We start from the raw sequence: 16,982 nt of genomic DNA, 5'->3' as shown, positions 1-16,982 counted from the left end.
AATAAATCCTTACTATCTTCTCATTCTTTCCATGGTTTTAAGAAGTTGGTATTTTTTTTAAGGGTATCCATGCCCTGGCTGATTTTGCTCAGTGGTTAGAGCATCAGCCCTCAGACTAAAGGGTCTTGGGTTCAATTCCAGCCAAGGGCACTTACCTTGGTTGCAGGCTCGATCCCCAGCCCTGACTGGCAACCAATTGATGCCTCTCTTCACATCAGTGCTTCTCTCTCTCCCTCCCTTCCACTCTCTCTGAAAAACAACAACAGCAACAAAAAACAACGAAAAAAAAGAGTATCCAGCATGTTTTATTTTCTGTGGGACAGTCTATCAACATACCTCCCTCCACAGATCAGCTTTGCTAGAGTTGCAGCTCCACTATGGTGAGGAGTTAACTTACAAGATGTCAACAGTCCCAATAATGGGAGACTTCAAGAAGGAAAGAGGGAGGTGTGGTGATTGCCCAGGGGCAGTGGGTGGGGGCTGGAGGTGGAGGAGGGTATGGGGGGGGAAATAAAATAAAATAAAATATTTTGTTCAAAACAAACTAGCAAAAAGAAAGAAAGAGGGAGGGAGGTGGAGAAAGGCAAGCAGAGAAAGGGGAGGGGAGAGATTGGCAGAAAGGGGGACGGAGGTAAGAGGGAGAGACAAAGAGAGCAGAAGAGAAAGTCAAGAACTAACAGATCAGGCAGAGATGAAGAAAAAGGAAAAGCCAAGGACAACCTTGTCTTCAAGCATAGAAAGAAAAAGAATTGGGGTTTCTCTGAAAGAAGGCTAGCGTAAAAGTGACTTTTCAGAGAATGGCCCTGAGTATGGTTTAGATCAGTGATGTTCAGCTTTTTCTCTCACGGTATATTGCCCTGGCCCTTTTGGCTCAGTGGTTAGAGCATTGGCCTACAGACCGAAGGGTCACAGGTTCAATTTCCCATCAAGGACATGAACCTGGGTTGCAGAGGACTCTGCCAGAGGCAACCAATGGATGTGTCTCTCTCACATCGATGTTTCTCTCTCTCCCCTTCTCCCCCTCCTCCCTCCCTTCCACTTTCTCTAAAAATCAATGGGGAAAAAATATCCTTGGGTGAGGATTAACAACAACAAAGGTATAATTTTTATTGATTTATAAATAATAATTACAATAATAGTAATTACCTATCCTTTTCATTCCAAAGTGACTTTTTAAATAATCAGGTGTCTATACTTGTATATAAGGATTTCCGGTACCAAGAATTAACCAACCAGACACAACCTTATTATGTGACATTACCAATAAGATGCAACTCTGTTATATAACTTATATATTTATGATTGAAGACAAGGCATTCACACCAGACAGTTATTGATGTGTTGGTTGTTGCCATTTTTTTAATTTGACAATCAAAGGGAAAAGAGGTCTGTGTCCCTGACTAAATAGCCAGGTATTGCATGTTATAAAAATTCTTGGGGCACACTGAAAATTGCTGGTTTAGAGTAATAGTTAGACATTAAAGGGTAAAAAAGGACTAACATTTTCAGTCAAATGAGAGCTACCATATAGTAAGTATAAATCTTAGTGCACAAACTCATGTAATAAGAAATGTAATTTTATTTTTCTACAACTCAATTTAACTTTTATCATTTCCAGACCAGGGAATCTTTAGGTAGTCTGGGGTAGCCTGCATACTAGTCACGAATTAACCTCCCAAATCTACTGTCCATACCATGAGGTTGTTTTTGCTTACCACTCTGAAGCCTAGGTTTTAAATTCAAAAGCTAAGCATTGACTCCTTTTCTTTTTCCTAGTTTCTACTATGCCATCGACATTTGTCAATGACAGAAAACTTGAATACCAGTGGTTTAAATAATAGTTGTTTCTCGTACGTAACAAGATGTCTAGGGGGGCTGGTACTGGTTCAGTGAAGTCAGGACTGATAACCCTTGGCCTTTCACTCAGGTTTTCAAGATAGCTTTTGCAGTTCCAGCCATCACAACTATGTTTGAGTCAAGAAGAAAGGGAAAGGGGGGAAAAAATTTAAAAAAACTTTCCCAGAACCCCCAGCAAATTTCTGCATTTTTGTTCATAGGCCATGATTGTGCTTTAGGGCCTAACTGCGAAGAAAAGTACTCCTCATCCAAAACTCCCTGACCTTCGTGATGATGGGACCTGGGTATTTATCCTAAATTAGATTCCACAGGACAGTAACTCTCTCTTACAGAGCAGCTCAAGGCTGTGTTCATGATACTACTTGTGGTGATTTTTTAAAATATCTACAATTTCTTTGCCATGTTCTCCTTCCAAAAATGGCACCTAATTCCTCTCCTCTTTGGTATGGACCAGGTGGAATGGCTTGTTTCTAATGAAAAGAATGTGAGGGAAGTGACAGCATGAGACTTCCAAAAAGAGGTCATAAAAGGTATTGCAGATTCTACCTTGCTCCTTCTTGGATCACTTGCTCTGGAGAAAACCAGCTGCCATGTCATGAGGACACTTAAGCAGCTCTGAGGAGAGACCCACGTGGCAAGCGACTGCGGCTTCCTGCCAACAGCCAGCACTGACTGGCCAGTCCTAGTCAAGTGTTCAGATGACATCTTGTCTATAACCTGATAAGAGCCCTAACCAGAACCACTGAGCTAAGCCACTCCAGAATTCCTGACCCACAAAAACCATGTGAGATAATAAATGTTTAAGTCATTGATTTTTGGAGTAATTTGTTATACAGCAATAGATAACTAAAACCACATTCCCTCTGGGCTCCTTGGGTTCTTGGTAAGCCTGGCTCCAGGGCAATATGCTCATCTGCATCCATGTGGATGATACCTCTTTGGTATCCCCTGAAGAGTCTTCCTACTGGAATATTGGTTCCATTCCCTCCACTTCCCAAGAGATGTGGCCTTCCTCAGACTGGGTGAATCCTCTGATTGGTCTTGTACAGCTAGAAGGGAGGGTGGAGGCCCTGATTTAGTTTAAAGGCAGCAGGATTCAGCCATGTCATCTGTCATCTTTTTTCTCAGACAATATAGGCATTTCAGGGACTTGGCTAGCTACCTAAGAGGGAAAATGTATAGCAACCAAACTAGGTATTGCGGGGACTTTTTGGTTGTTTTCTGGCTCTGAGACAATGTCCTCCCCAAGGCCTGACTTAGCTTCTGCATTAATAGCTGTAGGTTGTCTTTGTGAATGTAGGAGTTGTCCATTTTTACCACAAAGTAGTAGTAGTGGTGGTAGTGGCAGTAGAGAAATGTTTGCACGTCCCTAAAGTCTTAGTAGCAATATTAAGGTCCTAAATAATGAAATAATTTCTCCCCCTGTCCACTGGGAGCTGGACAGTGCTGTGGAGAGCACCTTATTCTCCAAAATTCACTTTCTCCCCACATTCCCAGGCCACCATTTTTACAATAGATTAAGAAGTGTGCCAGTTTTAGAAAGGTTTTGAGGGTTTCTCTACTTTGGCAACTGGGTTTAGTGCCATTGAAATTATTCTTCCTTTCCTAAAAAGAGGCTTAGTCTTTTTGAAGTTCATCCTAAGACAAGGGCATTATAATGCCTTATTAGTTTCCTAGGGCTGCCACAAGAAATTACCACAATCTCGGTTGCTTAAAACAACAGAACTGTATTCTCTCACAGTTCTGGAGACTAGAAGTCCAAAATCAATGAGTCAGCAGGATCATGGGAAGAATCTAGGGAAGAATCTCTTCTATGCCTCACTCTTAGTTTCTGGTGTGATCAGCAATCCTTGGCCTGTGACTATGTAACTCTGGTCTCTTTGCCTCTGTCATCATATTGTCTGTATTCTAGCATGGACATTTTCTTATAAGGACATCAGTCGTATTGGATTAGGGGCCTGTCATAATCCACTATGACCTCATATTAACTAATTATATCTGCAATGATCCTATTTCCAAATGAGGTCACATTCTGAGGTACTGGGGGTTAGGATTTCAACATATCTTTTTTAGAGGGGGTACAATGCATCTGTAACAATGACTTTATTCATCCCTGATTTAGGAAGTGTTAATCATGAATGCAAACTCTAACAAGGGTGCTTTGCCCTTCTTTTATTTTAGAGAGAGAGGAAGGGAGAGGGAGAGAGAGATAGAAACATCGATATGAGAAACATCTATTGGTTGCTTCCTGCACACACCCCAACTGGGGATCGAACTCACAACCTGGGCACATGCCCTGACTGGGAATTGAACCTGCGACCTTTCGGTGAACAGGACGATGCTCAATCAACTGAGACACACCGGCCAGGGCACTTCACCCTCTTTTATTGGTCACCCTGTGTCTGTCTAGGGAATTTAATCTTTCTGTAGGACTCTTTCATGCTTGGTCTCATCACTATCTACTGGCATTTCAGAAATCAGCAGACTTTTGAGGGGTCATGTCAGCTCTACACAGCACATTTCCAGCCAGATCATGGCCTTTGTGTCAAGATGACTCGGCTCTAATCCTAGTCTAGAGTTAGACTATATCCTCAAGCAGATATGGGCTACCCCAGAATTCTAAGACGTCCTGGATGAGCTCCACAAACAGCTGATACTAATCTTGAACCAGAAGTACTTGTACAGCAGCTTTACTTTTCCTTAATTCAATTTAATTTCTACTGTGAGGCCCTGATATATGGGGTGGCAAAACTTAGTTCCGTTAAGTTGGTTTCCTCATGCTTTACCTGAGTTGTGCCTAAGTTCTGGGGGTCCTGCATTAGGCTCCCTAGGGAATGCATGTGGTCCTTGGTTGAAATGAGATTTGTCATTTGGTCTGAGATCAGGAAAGCCTGTCCCATCGTGCAGGGGGGGAAAAATACTTTTTTCTCTTCCCTTCTAGTTCAGTTGTTGTGGCCATGAGAATTAAACTCACGGAAGACAGACTAATGGAGAAAAAGCCGAGTTTATTTATATGTGCAATGCACACACATATAGGAGAATTCAATGATAACTCAGAGGAGGGGTTAGAACCTGGGGCTTATACACCATCTTAATAGATGAAGGGGGGAGAGAAAGGCACTTACAGGAAGATAAATGACTTTTTGAAAAGATTAAAGGTTTTTTTGGATTTTCAAGGGGACAAATGGGAGACAAAAAAGTTGCAATAATGTTTGTACAGGTATGACTGGTCTTTCCATCTCCTTCAGAGCCATAAAATTCCCTGGAGAAGGAATTTGAGGTTGGTTTTATTTGTATTCTCCCTCCTGGGAGTGGATAGGCCCTGAAGAGGAATTCCTTTCCTAGGTCTTGTTGCTTTTAGTAACATAAGGGAAGCTCCGAGAAAGCTATTTTTCTGCATATGTTGAATCTCAAATGCCTTCAATTTAAAATAATCTTTATACCAAGTGGTCTATTTGGGGGGTGGCATATTCTGACCCCCTTCACTCAACATCAGATATTCTTATAACTCCATTGTTGTTGTGTTGTGAGTTCTCTCTGGGAGCTGGGTTTTCCAACTCAACAGCCTAGAACTAACTTCTTTTCTTCTCTGCTTTTTCCTACATGAACATTTTCTGAAGGAATAAATGTCGAATAGCCCAGATGACTAAATATGGGAAAGGCCAAATAATGCAAGAACAGGGTAAACTCATGGTTACTATATCAAAAACCTGTCCTTCCACACCTGTGCTATATCATTTCATCATTTCAACAACTCTGTGAGGAAGATTTTATTGTCTGTTTTACAGTTGAGGTAACACCCAGAGAGGTTAAGTCTACACAGCCAGAAGCAAAATTTGAATCCACTTCTACCTGATTCTAGAACCTAGACTTGCCATCTCACCATACACTGTATTTGGGCATTTGGAAGTATAATCTGGATGCTCCAGGCTTTATCAACCTGGGTGAAAATGGGTCACATTAGCACTTACTCAAAATTTTGCCGGTTGGTCACCCATCACTTGTTCACACAGGATCTCAGCCTCCTTCAAAATGACCCCCAAGAAAATTCTCAAGAATGTTCAAGAACAAGTTCTCTTGTCTCTTCTCCTTGGCAGGAACTGACACAGAAATGATGCTCATGTTGCCTATTGTGCCATGAACGATAAGGTTCCTTTTTTTTCTGACCCAGGAATCTTGGGTCTTTTGCCATGAAACAGTAAGAGGCTAACTTCTGAACTTGTAAGTAGGGTAAAATCAAATCCCAGACCTGACACCTGACACCTGACACAGGCTTGAGGCACCCACATGAAGCTGTTCAGAGCCCAAGCAGAACTGGTAGCAGTGACTGGAATAAGGGTCAGGTAAAGCCAAGGGAATCCAGATAGGTTGTGAAATAAATGATGATAGATAGATAGATAGATAGATAGATAGATAGATAGATAGATAGATAGATAATGATAGATTATGATAGATGATAGATAGATGATAGATAGATAGATAGATAGATAGATAGATAGATAGATAGATAGATAGATAGAGCGGGCCACTTTAAAATGTAGTCAGAGCTGTGATCCCAGAGGAACTGCCTTGCAGGTCTCATGCTTCAAATCTTTGCAAAATTAAAGCAGGGCAAAATGACCTTTGGACCAAAGCGACATGTGTCCCACAGAACTATTTACAAAGATAATAAGAAAGCAAATATTATTACTGCCAGTCTGATGACTACCAGACTGAAAACCAAAAACACCGTTTAATATTAGTGTCACTACGTTAGCTTATCTGCACCTATAGAAATATCTCCCTTTTACTGATGTAATTGTTCCCTTTCCCTTTCTCATAAATATTCGTTGTCTTTGTCTCCTAATTGGAACTCTTTTTGGCTTACTGCCTGAACCAGTGTTCCTGATGAGGCACTCCTTGTGATCTCAAACGCACGCTCGTTGCCTCTTGCTTCGGCCTTTTATATTTAGGTTAGCGAGGTGATGGAGGTGTCCCTACGATGTTTCTCTCCCCTCAAATCGTGTACAGCCACCTTCTCCACTCATTCTAAACTGAGACTGGGAACATTGGAGCTATCGGGTAAGAACGCCATTGACCTGTGCGCATAAACCCACAAATCTACATGTAATTTAATTTACCCTGGTCCCTCTTTCCCTCTCAATGAAAAAAGCCATCTCTTATGAAGACCTATCCCTTCTTTTGCCTGGGTGTGTATATGAAAATGTTCCTTTTCAACTGGACCCTCTCTACTGACACTTTATTTATTTTATTTTTCAATTACAGTTTACATTCAACATTATTTTGTGTTAGTTTCAGGTGTACAGCATGGTGGTCAGACAATCATATACTTTACAAAGTGTTCTCCCTGGTATTTCTAGCCCACCTGGCACCATACATGGTTATTAATACTGTTCACTGGATTCCCTGTCCCCATGACTGTTTTGTAACTACCAATTTGTTCTTCTGAATCCCTTCACCTTTTCCACCCAGTCCCCCAGCCCTCCCCGACACTTCCACGTGCCCGTGTTCTCCCCTTCCCACAATAGCTACACCCTAACCTCTTTCTACCTCTTTCCAAACCAAACTTCTCTACATTGTCGTCTATACAACCATCTCCGTTTCTTCCCTCGCACTCTTCAGAACCCACTCCAATGTGATTTCTGCTCACACTGCACCCAATCCACACTTAATAGGGTCACCTAGGACTTCAAAATTGCTAATTCCCGTAGACATTTACCTGTCTTTATCCCAACTGCCTTCTCAGTGGAATTTGGCATTTGCTCACTCCCTCCTTCTTAGGGAGTCTGGCTCTGGGCTCCCCCCGGGGCGATTTTTCTCCTCTCTCTCTGACCCTGTCTCCCCCGCTCTGCAGCGCAGTATTCTCTACCAGCCATTCCCTGTGTCCTCAGGCTTGCCCAGGCCCATCCCACCTTCCCCCTGTAGGATAGCAAATCTTACCATCCCATAGGATTTATAAATTTCAGGCGTTGCCCTAGCCGGTTGCTCAGTGGTTAGAGCGCCGGCCTGCGGACTGAAGAGGCCGGTTCGGTTCCAGCCCAGGGCTCGTAGCTGGGTTGCGGTCTCGGTCCTTACCGGGCGCGTGCGGGAGGCAGCCAAGCGGTGTCTCTCTCACATCGGCGTTTCTCGCTGTCCCTTCCACTCTCTCTGGGAAGCAATGGAAAAAATATCCTCGAGTGAGGATAAATAAATAAATAGCCCGGCCGGGTGTGGCCCAGTAGTTGAGCGTCGACCTAGGATCCAGGAGATCTCGGTTGGATTCCCGGTCAGGGCACAGGCCCGGGTTGCGGCTGGATCCCCAGTCAGGGAGCGTGCAGGAGGCAGCCGATCAATGACTCTCTCATCACTGATGTTTCTCTCTCTCTCCCTCTCTCTCTGAAATCAATAAAGATATAATAAGTTAATTAATTAATTTCAGGTGTTTTTCAAGTATATTTAACCCTTATATTTATTTTATATAATTTATATTTAAGAAGGTAGTGCATTTGGTTGAAAGAACATGGGCCTTGGACTCCAATCTGAACACAAATCCTGGCCTTTTACACTTACCGTCAGAATCCCCTTGAGAAGTGTCAACTACACTGGTCTCAAGTTCTTCCTCTATAAAATGGATATACCATCCCCTTATTAGGTGTCTAGAACTGCACAAATCCCTTTTTTCCTTAAAAATCATATCCTGGCTTATTTCCTTTTTGGATAGAATAGAGTGGTGAGTCTGAGTTCAGTCTCTAGGGTCAAATAGTTCTGTGTTCAAATCCTGACTCTGCCTCATTCTTGCTATCTGACCTTGGGCAAATTATTTAATCTTTTTGAGTTTCCATTTTCTTCATCTGTAAAATAGGTGTAATAATACTGTCTACTTCATAGAATTGTTGAAAAAATTAAAGGTGACTCATATTTTAGTTTTGATTAGTTAGAACTCTATAGTTGTCCCCAAATAAGACATAATTTAGAGGTGATGAATCAAATGGAATAGCTTAAGGCTTCTGACACACATTTTACCAAGGTGAATATTAGAGTAAGTTATAACCCTACGTGTGATTCATAATAGTACCTTACTCTAAAACCCAGACATTTGATGCTTGTAATTGGAATTTTTTTTTACATATAGTGATAAGGTAATTTCTTTTCTTTAGAGTGAGGGTGGAGGAATTTATTAACTTCTAAATTTAACATCCTTACATTTATACCAAAAAGTATGTGATGTTAATAGTGCAGTCTTTGACTAATGTTCAAGTTACAAAAGACCAATACATGCAAAACATCACGCAGTCTCTTTCTTCCTTGACACTGCATTCCTCCTGCATCCCTCCTCACCTAGAGCCCTATTACCACAGGAAGGCTTTCTAGACATTTACGAGAACCTAAGGATGCCCAAGTGGGAGAGGTGTTTTGAAAAGGAGAGACAATTCTGGAGAAAGTGACTTCAGAGGGAGAGTGAATGCTGGGATCATCCCAGGCAAGGTCATTTTTCAACAGCACTTTCAGAAAGCTTCAGGAAATATGTCATTGAAATTAATAAAAAATATCTTGGACACAATAGGTACTCACATAATAATAGTACATGTGAATGGATAACCTTTCATCCTAATTACTGGTTGAAACAGCTAAAATGAAGGATAATAGAGAGGAGAGGAAATAGATAACAGTGCTCAAATTTAAAGACTGTCATTTACTAAGATCTACAGAAGGAAGAAGAAACAGAGCAGCACACAGACAGCTGAGGTTCGACTCTTTCAGTACCTTCAGATTACAAATTTTAAAAAATATACCTTTATTCAAAACAAATATGTGCAACTAGCATAATAACTTGAGCAAGCTGTGAAGCTTTTTTCTCCCTGTGAAGTATTTTTCTTGTGGTTTAGGGATCTCTTGAGATACAAAGGAGCATGCGGGCAGGGTCTCTTGTGACATGGGAACTAAGCAAAGGATTGCTGAGTGACCTACGGGAACCAATGGGCGTGGGTCACAGGTTTCAAGGACTAATATTTGGAAAATCAACTTTATTGAGCCCTGGCTGGGTGGCCAGTTGGTTGGAGTGTCATCCTCTCGCACATCAATGTTTCTCTCTCTCTCTCTCCCCCTCCTTGCTCTTTAAAAAAATCAATAAAAAATATACTTGGATGGGGATTTAAAAATTTTTTAAATTAACTTTATTGAGGTATAATGAATATACAAAGAAAATGCACCCATTTTAGTTTCAAAATATGGAACATTTCCATGACTTTTAATATCTGGTATGCTTTGTCATCTAGCTAACCGTACCAGTCAGGGGCCTGGTAAGAAATAGATGGCCCAGTTAAACTGGACAATTTGAGAAGCAGGATTACTTACAAAGGCATGGGCACAGGGTAGGGGAAGCACAAGATGGTTCTGTGTAGCAATGCCAGAGACCTGTTGCCACTTCTAGAGCAGGGGAGTGGAGAAGAGGAAGCAGTTGCCAGAATCTGGAGAGAGAGGCTGTGTGGCGATCACTGCCTACAGGAGTTATGACTTTCAGTTGTGGGGCACAGCCAGACACGGGCTGGCCATCCTGCAGAGGCAGAGAGATAAACACTCCAATCACACTCCTCTGATTTCCTGCTAGGGCTTCAACCAGAAGTCAGAGGGTAGGGGAGCCCCTTCATTTAGTCCTTACAGGTTACCTCTAGTGCAGCCCTCATCGTTTTGGTTGCTTTTGTTATTAAGCAATATTAAAATTGCCACTCCTTCCTCCCTAAAGACACAAGCTTAGGTAATTATGCCTTTTATCTATTTTTGGTTTGTGACCTGTTCTTATTGGCTCAAAGGAAATCTTTTTCTTCTAAAAACAAACCAGTTAAATTCATGTAGTTTTAGGTTTATACAAGTAAAAGCTTTAAGTTTTCTAAGCATTTGCCAATAGAAGAAATCAAATAAATTTTTATTGTTGTTTACAAGGTGCTTTTCCAGACAGACAATCATTCTTGAGATCTTGAGATATTTTTTTTAAAGATAAGGACTTATTTTATTTTTTATTTTTTGTTAATCTTCACCCAAAGGTATTTTTTCCATTGATTTTTAGAGAGAGTGGGAGGGAAGAAGTGGGGGTGGGAGGGAGCAAGGGAGAGAGGGAGAAACATTGATGTGAGAGAGACATCCATTGTCTGCCTCCTGCAGGCACCCCAATCAGGGCAGGGGATCCAACCTGCAACCCAGCTGCACGTGCCCTTGACCAGGAATCGAACCTGAGACCCTTTGATGCGCTGGTTGACCAATGCTCTTCTCACTGCGCATACCAACCAGGGCAAGATCTTGAGATTTTTGAACATAGTTTTCAATCCAATAAACTTAGAATACAGTTGTATAAATGACAACTTGGTGATGCCTGGTTTTAGAGGTTGCTGCGTGTTTCACCACTGGTCAAATTTTAACCATTAAGTTACCATTTACTTTCAGAATCTGGTGTTGACTTTAGATGTTTGTGTTTTGTTTCATGTGTCTGTGGAGAAGTGTTCTTTAAAAGGAGTTTGTATCGTTAAGGTGCTTAAGAAACTGTAAGCTGCAGCATTGCCCATTTCCCATCAGGGTGTTATATTTTATTTGTGCCTGTGTGTTTTCCTAAAGCACTAATTCTAGAAAGAGCTACTCGTGGATACATCACTAGTCATGAAACACTTTTGCCACTTGCAATCAAGTCAATGTCCTTTAATAAATGTTGAAAAAAAGAGTAAAAAAAAAAAAGCTCTTTGGAAGTGGATTCTTACATGTTAAAACCAAATTGACTTGGTACCATCTCAGCGTCTCTTGCTAAAATTATTACCCAATTTCTCTATTTTTTTGCAATCTAGGTTTACTTTGGAGAGTTACACCATTATGATCTATTTCAATTACCTGAATGCCCTCTTTTAAATCTTGTGTTCTAACTCTGTTATTTCTGGGATGTACCCACCTAGGAGCTCTGGGAATTTAGCTTTGGTGCCCGAGGCCTTAGTTTTCCATAGAAATTTTCTAAGACATTTCAGAAAGGGGTTCTTTTCTTCCCTGTAGGTGAGGAATTAGAAAGTTTGTAGGGACTCAGGACAATGATTGTTTTAGGTGATTGTTAATCTGTGTGGGGTGGGGCACACAAACCTTACTCTGAATCATCAGCTCTGGTCAAGATGGGGATGCTAAGGTATAATCAGGGCAATAAAAACTGAACAATTAGGGGGACTTTCTGCAGGTTCTCTACAATTTTCTTCCATAGATCTTTTTCTTTTAAATCTTTTTCAGTATATCTTTATTGATTTCAGAGAGAGGAAAGGGGGAGAAGAGAGATAGAAAATCAATGATGAGTCATTGATTGGCCACCTCCTGCACGTCCCTAACTGGGGATCAAACCCACAACCTGGGCATGTCCTCTGACCGGGAATCGGACCCCGACCGCCTGGATCCTAGGTTGACGCTCAGCCGCTGAGCCACGCCCGGCCGGGCATCTTTCATGGATCTTTAAAGAGGTTTTACCTCTTCTGAGCATGTTTAAGCATCATTTTCACACACACATTACTCCTCCATCTTGTCAGGATGGGAGCTTTCCAGGTTTTTGCCTTAGAAATGTGAAGATATCTTAGTCCTAGAACCCATTAGAGAAAAATATCTCTGGCGTGGTTTGCGCCACCCGCTTCTTGTCTCTCAGGTCCAAGCTTGGCCTTCTAAATTCTGCTGTGACATAAGCACTTTCCTAGCCCGGCTGAACTGGCTCAAGTGGGTGAGCGCTGTCCCATGCACCGAGAGGTCGCTGGGTTGCAGGCTCCGTGGGAGGTGGCTGATTGATGTTTCTCTCTCTCTCAAATCAATAAAAACGTATTTTAAAAAACACACCACTTTCCCATACTCCTTTGTCAGTAAGCTTCCTATTAAGCTTATTAATAAGAGGTAATAGGAGGAAAGGGGAAAAGGGACTTCTGCTGTTCCTATCAGTGCTGCCCCAGGAGTGGCAGTTGACTCGAGCTTTCAAATTCCTCCATTCTCGTAACCAAACTTCCCACCTGTTTCCCAGCTTTGGGGGTGGTAGCCATTTCCTGCAGTTGTCATCTTTGGGTTTAATGCTCCCTTTTGCTCTAACATCTGTCTAACCAATTCCTTGTAGTACTGCATACTCTCTGCTGAAATACCTATCGAGGTTTTTGTTTTAACTGGACCCCAATTGATATACCCAGTACAATCTACATTTGTGTAGTAGAAACTGAGCAGGGAGTGGGGTTCTCATCCTGGTCCTGGGACTCAGGAAAGTCCATGGTAAGTCAGTTTACCCTGCAGTGAAAAGCAGACACCACCAGCTTTTTAGGGATGATCACCAACAGAAAGCCTTGTGACCCGAACTAGTTTCAGGGAGACAGCCTAACTGTGGCAGCCTAGGAGCACAAAAGCCAAGTTGAAGAGAAATGTAAATAAAATGTAGAGAAGGGTCCCCTTAGTTGAACTCAGGGTCCATGTTGCTCCAAGTCCTGCCTGTCTTAGGCAAAATATTCTGGGGGGGGAGAGGGGCGGGGGGGATCAGACCCAAGCTTTGAAGTTATCATTGTTTATTAAGATCTTTACACAGGAGTAAGTAATGGGTAAACATACAGTAGTGGTTCAACTCCCTGGTCTCTTTCATGTTTTTAGTGTTTCACACGTCTTTATGCATACCATGTGTGGAACTAGTACAGGAATTTGAGGAGGTCACAAAGTGTTTCTGAGAATTGGTTTCCTCTGGGGCCAAGGTCTCCTGTGACACGGAGCTGTGGACACATGTAGCAGGGGAAAGGAGAGTAGAGTCTTCATCAGGAGACAGAAGATGACTGTAATTTATTTATGCCACACTGGGGACTTACAGGAGCATGAATGAAGCACTGGATGAAAGTGGGACTGGTGGATGGGGTAATTAATAGTCAGGGGGAAGAAACTATCACTTTCTTTTTTGAGTCAGGGCCTGTGCCTGGTGCTCTATGTATATTAGCAACTCTGGTTACATTATGATTTCCATTTACAAATTAATAAAGTGGGGTAGTGAAAGTTAAGTAGCTCACCTAAGTTCATACAGGTAGAGACCAAGAAGGAAATTCTTTTCTTTCTTACTGCACTACATGTCGTTTTGAGGTCCGAAAGTCACGCACAAATTACTAGTCCAACAGTTCAATTCCCTATGGATTAAATGCTTGTGAATTAAGGAATCTAAAGGCCATTGAAAGCCATTCTTGGCTCACAGACCCCGCAAAAATAGGTGGCATACAGATTTGGTCCCTGGAATGTAGTTTGCAGATCCCTGTTCTAGGGCTTTCATTTGAGACCCGGGTGTATTAAAAGGCTTCCTTCCCTTGGTAGGTACTGAAGTTTATTCTTTTCTCATCAGCACTGTAAGCCTGATGGCAACTGCTTTTCAGAGGTTTTCAGCCTTTTAGCCTCTGCTCTGAACAGTTCCAAAGGATAGCAATTATCTTGATGAGAAAACTGGTCTTGTGTTTGATGACCCTCAAATCTCCAACACTATCACTCCAGCTTCATGAAATGGCCAAGAGCTCTGCCATTTTCTTTGTTCACCAGCAGCAGCCTCCACTCTCTAGAATCTTAGCCCCTAAATTAGTCATTGTCTCAGTAGCTCTCTGATAGTTTTAAGTAGACAATTTTACATTTTATTATTTATCAATTCTTACCCAAGGATATTTTTTTCCATTGCTTTTCAACGGAGAGACATCGATGTGAGAGAGTCACATCAACTGGTTGCCTCTCACACATGCCCCGACCAGGGCTGGGGATCGAGCCTGCAACCGAGGTACATGCCCTTGGCCGCAATCAAACCCAAGACCCTTCAGTCAGTGGGCTAATGAGCCAAACTGGCTAAGGCCAATTTTACTTCTTTATGTGGCTTTTCTCATTGTTCTTAGCCATGCTACCTAGAAACATAAGTTTTGCTTTTCAAATAATTTTAAAATAGTAAAGCTAAATAAATTCAAATTCATTGTTATTCCCCAAAACTCACAATGCTATTTTCATGGATTTGAGAGAGGAAGGGAGAGGGAGATGAAACATTGATGTGAGAGAGAAACATCAATTGGTTGCCTCCTGTATGCGCCTCAACCGGAGACCAAACCCACAACCTAGGTATGTGCCCTGACTGGGAATCGAACCCACAAACTTTTGGTGTATGGGACAAAGCTCCAATCCAACCACACTGGTAAGGGTACACGATACTATTTTTTTTTTTTTATGCTGGAAAAAACCTTCCTGAATTATGATTCTTAAAATTTAAAGGTAAGAAAGGACCATCTATAGTAGTAGTACAGGCTGAGATGTATAAGCTTCCTTTCTCTTGGAGTTATTTTAAGAACATTTAAATTTTTTTTGACTAGATGATATATTCAGTATGACTGAAAATTCAAAAAGTATAAAAGAACATATAGTGCCTGGCCAGGCGTGGCTCAGTGGATGAGCATCGACCTATGATCTGGGAGATCTCGGTTCAATTCCCAGTCAGGGCGTATGCCTGGGTTGCGGGTTGATCCCCAGCGGCGGGCATGCAGGAGGCAGCCGATCAATGACTCTCTCATCACTGATGTTTCTCTCTCTTTCCCTCTCTCTGAAATCAATAAAGATATTAAAGGAAAAGAAAAAAGGCATTCTTCCACTTCTACCTGAGGGCCACCCAGTTTCTCTCCTTGCTGGTGGAATTGTTTCTCCTTCTTGGAATATTGTATACAAATACATATATATGTTTCTATTTTTTGGACAATAGTTGCACACTATATATGCTATTCTACATCTTGTATTTTTTATTTAACTTTGTATCTTAGAGTTCTTTTCATATCTGTAATGTGGTGGTTTTTTGTTTAACTGCTATATAGTCCTCCATTTTACTGTGTCCACTGATGCAACGTTATGGTTATTTCTAAGCTGCTATTACAAACAATGCCAGACAAAAATGTTCTGTACATGCTATTCTACACACATGTGATGACAGCTTTCAGAAATTCCTAGAGGCAGAATTGCCAAGTTTACCTCCAAAGGGATTTAAACTTTTCCATTCATACCAAGCAACACGTGAGAGTAACTATTTCCCTATACTTTTGCTAAGATTTTTTAAAAACCACACATACACACACAAAACCAAAACCAAAAGAAGCACCTTTATCTCTACTAATCTGAAGAGTGGAAAAATGTATGAGCAAAGTATAAGTGGTACCATGCGCCTTTTCACGTATTTAAGAAACATTTGTATTTCCTTTCCTGGGAACCATGTTCCTGGGGAATCAAACATAACCTTTTCTAATTTTCCTCTTGGGTTATTAGTCTTTTTCCTAATGTACTGACACTTTATATAAAAGAAATTAGCTCTTTGTAATAAAGTGCATCTGATTTTTCCCCAGTCTGGCATTTCTTCCAATTTTCCCTTATGATAGGTTTTGTAAAATATACATAATAGTACATTTTTATTTTTAATATTTTTATTTTCTGATTCTCAACCTCTGCAGTATTAGTACTCCCTGAGGAATTAAAGGCTCTCATATCCCTTCCACAAAAGAGGGAAAAGTAGCAATACATTTTAATGACTGACACAAAATATTTGTTTCTAACAAAAAGGCGTACATAGGACTATCAGAAAGAGACTAATAGAGAAATTTATCTTAAAACCAACTTTAGTCAGGAAGACTTCTTCACAAATAAGTGGTTAAATATATAAATCCTAAGTACATTGCAGTATTTTCCCCCCTTTTTTGGTCATGGAAAATTTAATTACATAACTTTTAATTTGAAGAGATTCAATGTCTTTCCTAAAACATAAAGTGAAATTGCTCTTAGAAAATTAGTTTTGGGGCCAGGATCGGGGTGCAAAGGGGGGGGGATATCTATAATACTGTTAACAATAAAAATAAATTAAAAAAAAAACACACACAAAGAAAATATCAGTTTGATAAATAAATTTTAGTGTATTTTAGACAAATTTTGTTAATTTCTGACTACACTTCATTTCAGCACAACCATTATCACCTTTTTTTTAAGAAAGGGCAAAGTAAATTTTAAATTAGCACCAGAATTCTACCTCTAATTACATACCCAATAAATACTGAAGTAGATGCAATCAACTACTCAAAGATTAACACAATTTCAGTTGCAAAATCTGGAGGAAGAAAATCTCAAAAATGTAT

This window comes from Miniopterus schreibersii, assembly GCF_964146895.1.
Source record: "Miniopterus schreibersii genome assembly, chromosome: 5".
Lineage (NCBI taxonomy): Eukaryota > Metazoa > Chordata > Mammalia > Chiroptera > Miniopteridae > Miniopterus > Miniopterus schreibersii.
This window is presented reverse-complemented; position numbering follows the sequence as displayed.